General features: G+C 43.1%; 1 pseudogene; it reads right to left on the reverse strand.

The window, feature by feature from the left end:
- Positions 1-653: 653 nt before the first annotated feature.
- LOC102013847 lies at positions 654-1,530 on the reverse strand (annotated as a pseudogene).
- Between the last annotated feature and the right edge of the window lie 3,877 nt (positions 1,531-5,407).

Genomic DNA, 5,407 nt, shown 5'->3' on the forward strand with positions numbered 1-5,407 from the left:
TGTACTGAAGGAATGCTCCAGTGCTGCACAGAGATTCCTCCGGGAAAGCCTGGGGACATTAGCTTGGTGCATTTGAGGAATCTTTCTCCATGCCTCAGGTAAGCACTCAGCTAGCCAAGCAGAGGCTTCAATAGCTGTCAGTGACAAAAGGTGCAGGCTTTAGAGAGTTAGTCAAAGAAAATCACTAAGCAAGCAAACGACAGCACCAACAACAAATCCTAGCAAAGAATCTAGAACTTAAAATCAAAATGTCTACTTTTCTTTTTTTGTTGTTGTTTTTCAAGGGATAGTTAATAAATGAGGCAGAAAATATGCTTATCTAACGTGCAATTTTATGTTACCGCAATTAAAATAAAACCCTCCTGTTCTCTAAAAAAGACTTGCTATCTGTGTACACAGTCAGTGTAACTAAAAAGTACCTTGATTAGGAGTCTACAACATCATAATCTGAATAGATGCCATGTGTTCTCTCCTGTTTTTTAATGTAGGACATGAAAACTCCTTTGAAAATCATTTGAAGCTTAGACAGAAATTCCACAGCTCTATTCTCCAAGATCATTCTGTGGCCTTTGGGATTCGGATGATACAGAAAGTGTCATCTTGGCCTTTCAGAGAGGACATGCCACACTTACCTGGCAGGGGAGATACCGTGATCATAGAGAGGACATGGCAGCTTGCACGATCTCGTCGACTAGGAGGGTACTGGAGGCAACCACAGTGCAGGGGAAGCGGGTGTTTCTTCACACCGTAGTTGTGTCATATGCCTGCTTCCGCTGCTGCCATCAGCTCGCCTGTGATCAAGTCCACACCCCACCAGTTAACCTGACTCGGGAGGTTCCACTTGAATTTTAAACAATGTTTCCTGAAGGTCAGACCGAGGGTTCTGAGCAAGGACCTTGGGAATAATGAGCAAATGCTTGGACTCGGCTGGACCCACTCTTGGCACTGGGCTTCTATTTCATTAGGGCTTCTGCCATCGCCACCTCTTCTGTACCTGCTCCTGGAATCACACAGCCGCCATTGACAGCATTTCTGACAGCTCTCAAGCCATTGCTCATTGCATCTTTGAGTGGCCCTTTGGCCAAAAATGTGACAGAACGGAGACTGCTGAATTTCTCAACAAAGGTGAACTTCCCTTCTCCCGATCTCTGCTCCTGGGCCGGTTCTGCTGGTCCCAAACAGTCAGGATCGGGTCATCAAAAGAATGTAGAGCTACACCACCACGACCAAGAGGGCTCTCCACACTCCTTCCTCTAGCTCTGCACAGAGCTGCTGTGCCGTCTTTTGCAAGAACATGAAGAGAAAGGGGCCAGCTCCCTTTGGATGAATAGCAACAAACCCTTCATGTGAATCACCGCAGACCTTCCTTTTCAGTTCTATGATTTCTCACTCTATCTTCAATGAATTTTCTTTCAGCTTTGAGTAGTTTTTCTCGCTCTTCTGCACTCTTGTAGAGAAAGCCAGATTCATTTCTATTTCTTTGTATTCCAAGGAAACACTGCATGTGAGGATGTAAATGTTTTCCACTTTTTTTTATGTTGGGATCCTTCATCTCCATGACTGCAACCATGCACAATCAGTAGGGTCACCTTGCCTTCTAATGGGTAGCATAAATATACTTTTGCTTCTCACTTCTTCTGCTATCTGACTAAAAGGCAACTACATAAAACATTATAAAGCTATATCCATTCCGGGCTTTTAAGGTACAAGTGTGGAAGTTGTGTGACAATTAATGCAGGAAGGGAAGCGAATGAAGCTAAAATGGAGCAAAGTTTTATATATGATTGAAATTACATTGTTAACGATCCAAATTAGAGTGTGCTAAGTCGTTAATAGAAAGCAATGGGATCAACATAAAGAAAATAGCTTTGTAAATAACCAAATAAAACAAAAAAACTAAAACTACGGGTTCTATTTGATCTAGCTATTCCCTTTCTAGTATCTTCCCAAAAGTTAAAAGCACCATACCACAGTTATACATACACACCCATGTTCACAGCAGCACAATTTATAATAGCTAAGTTTTAGAAACAGCCATAGGCCCATCAACAGATGAACAGATAAAGAAAATATGGTATTTACATACAATGGAGTACTACTCTGCAATAAAGAAGGGTAATTTTGAGTCATTTTTAGATAAATGGATGCACCTTGAGCCTATACTGTTAAGTGAAATAAATGAGATGCACAAGTTTAAACATTGCACTGTTTCTCTTATGTGTGAAACTCAAAGGGTAAATAAGGTGCAAAATGGAAGATACATACTGGGGAGTAGGGAGAACATACTCAAATGGGAAGTGGAACAAGAGAAGGCAGAGTGGTAAGGGAAGGATAGGAAAGGTAAAGGGATTTGTAAAAGAAAATGGAAGGAAAAAATAGAAATAAAACTTTTGTAAGTGGGGAGGGGAAGAAAGGTTCAAGTTAGGGGAGAGAATTGGGGAAAGAAAGAATCAAGATTTAGCATGTACAGGTATAGATTTCCTATATGAATGTGATCATTATGTATGGCAAGTATATACTAATAAAAATGAATTAAAAATAAAGTAATATAATTACAAAATAAATAAATAAAAAGCCAAATAAAAGAAATGACAAGTGAATTAAAATGTTATGCTAGAGAATATTTGTTTAACACAAAAGAAACAATGGAAGAATAGAACAAAACAAAATAGAAAAGTGAAAAGAAACAATGGAAGAATAAAAGAACAAAACACAAAATAGAGAAATGACAGATGAAAATCCTACCTAATTAGTGATTTCATTAAATGTAAATGGATTATACCCTTTAATCACAAGGCAGAGACTAGTGATATTTTTTTAAATGGTCCAACTCCATGCTGTTTATAAGAGCCACACTGTATATTCCCAAACGTCACACGAACTTCCCAGATTCATTAAATCTAGAAAATATGGGGATGGAACATAAAGACAGATGAGTTGGATGAAGGCTGAATGTCTAACTTGGTCCATGCAATCTACTCAACTTGTGGAATGAAGCATTCTAAGGCTCTGGAAGCACAATGCAGGCTCAGAAAGATGGGGTTGGCATTTGAAGAGATAAATGCCATTTCTTTCATAACTTCGCAAGGAAGTGGCCCTACTTGCTGTCCTTGATATAGAGGCCTCATCTGAGAATCTAGAAATCTCTCTTAAATGAGTCTTTCAGGGTAAGGTTCTCTGATATTAGTGCCTACTACATTACTTTCCTCCTAATATTCAGACACAAACAGGCTTCCTGGTATCCTGGGTGGACAGCTGCACCTAAGGTCCTTGTGAGGTTAAGGACCTAAGGTCCTTGTGAGGTTAAGGATTTTTTAGACATCAAGAATGAGTAGAATATGGCCCAAGGATATCTGCCTTACTAATTCCAACTCTCTTGAAGTTGTATATATGGACATGCCTACCATGCGACACTTTCTAGTTAGAAAACGGAGGCTGTTCTCACACAGCAGGTGGGTTTTAAGACTCTCAGTAAACTGCCAGAGAATCTTGGACTGAGAAGTCTTTGAACACACAAGCTCTGGTTTGCTCCTTCACCTTCCTACCTGCTCCCACCACTGCCTTTCCCAGTCCTCAGGTCTGGAAAAGCAGGTAGGGTCAGGGAAGACAAGTTCACTGGCCTGATATCCAACTAGCAAGGCTGAAAGAGGAAAAGGCCACAAGAACGTGGGAAAGAGTTCATAGCTTAAATCCATGTTAAAGTGAACAATTCCTCTGAGTCATGGACGCAGAGTCCTGTTTGTGGTCTGATGGGAGAGCTAGGGAGAAGCCATCTCCAGAACATTGCACAGTCAGCCTCCCTGAACATGAGTGCTTAAGTCCCAGCAGTAACCAACTGCCCCTGGACAAGGCAATGCCTGCCTTCCTCTCCAGCAGAGCTGAAGTAGGCCAGCTCATGTGCAGGGTTTCTGCCAATTCTACGATCTACTGCCACTGGAAGCAAAAAAGTTATGACATTTTAAAGTCACTGCCTTGACTTAATTGTTGAATCAAATTGAAGCACCACACTGGGAATTAGGAGATTAGGTTCTGTCTGAGCTCTGTGCAGGTCACTTTGTTTTTCAGACCCACCTGCTACATCCACAGACACCAGCACGACCCTGTATGCTGTCCTGTCTTGGTCTACGTCTGTTTTCTGGAAAACCGTGAGTGTCCTGGCAGATTCACGCCCTGCTCCTGCCTTGACAAGCCCTCTCCACTGGCCCTGTGCTCTTCACTCCACATAGGGTAACACCCACACTGCTCCTGTAGTATCTTCATCTCTCCCTGCTTTACCTACATGGCTTTTCCATCTCTCCAGTTGAACCCATTTCCCACCTCCACATTGTCACCCTAGGGCTCAACCAGCCTGAACTAACTCCTCATCCTTTAGGTCCTACAGCAATAAACCTTGTCCTTCCTCCCCAGTGGAGTCCTGCTGATTTCCCTCATAACAAGAATCACAGTCTAAATTATTCACAATTGTTCACTTGTTTGTTTTAGGGTTTTGTCTCAGTTACTTCTCTCATTGCTGAGACAAAATACACACACTCAAAGTTAAAGGGTCGACTTAGTTCGCAATTCATAGAGGTTTCAGGCCATATCATCTGGCCCCAAGGCAGGGTGGCTCATGGCAGAGGGGCAACAGTTCATGGCAGTGGAAGACAGCAAAAGCAACAATGGAGAAAGGCAAGGGACAAGCCTTTTTCTGCGGTTATATTGTATGCAGGCTACCTGCCCTAGGGCAAGTGTAGCACTCACACCCTTAACCTCACCATTGGACCATGAATCAATCACAAACTCTGGATTTGGCTGCCTTTGAAAAGCCTGTCCCTATGACTACATGAGGCTTTGGGGGATGTCCAGACACAAACCATAACAGTTTCCATCTCTAGATCGTAAGGTGCACCAGAGTGAGCTTTTGTGTCTGGATCACGGAAGCCTGGTACAGAGCATTCGAACCACGGTAAGGATTCTGGACTTCAAGAGAAATGAAATTTGCTACCTGGCGGGGCAGACTCAGATTTGTGTTGTGAAGTGATCTCCCATCTGTTTGCTGGGCAGGCTGGCTTACAAGAGGAGAAGCAAGGAGATGGGAAGTTGGTCGGGAAGTCTGGGAAACAGGTGACAATGACTACACAGGGCGCGGATGGAGAGTAATGGCAGGGAGGGAGCCACGCTCAGCAGAGCCTACAGGACGTGGCTGATGCCTGGCAGGGTTGGAGCTGGCAGGGTAAAGGCTCAGTGGTGAGGCTGTTCAGAGAGAGCGGGCCAACAAGATGACTTCACTTTAGATGGCTGAGATGAGGGGTTCATGGCACACTCAGGAGAAGATGACAAATATTTAGAGGCAGGACCTTTGGGGGTGACTAAGTCATGAGAGTAGTGGCCTCATGAATGGTGTTGAAGATTATGAAAGGGCTCGAGG

The sequence above is a fragment of the Chinchilla lanigera genome, unplaced genomic scaffold (assembly GCF_000276665.1).
Source record: "Chinchilla lanigera isolate Chin_1 unplaced genomic scaffold, ChiLan1.0 scaffold00096, whole genome shotgun sequence".
Lineage (NCBI taxonomy): Eukaryota > Metazoa > Chordata > Mammalia > Rodentia > Chinchillidae > Chinchilla > Chinchilla lanigera.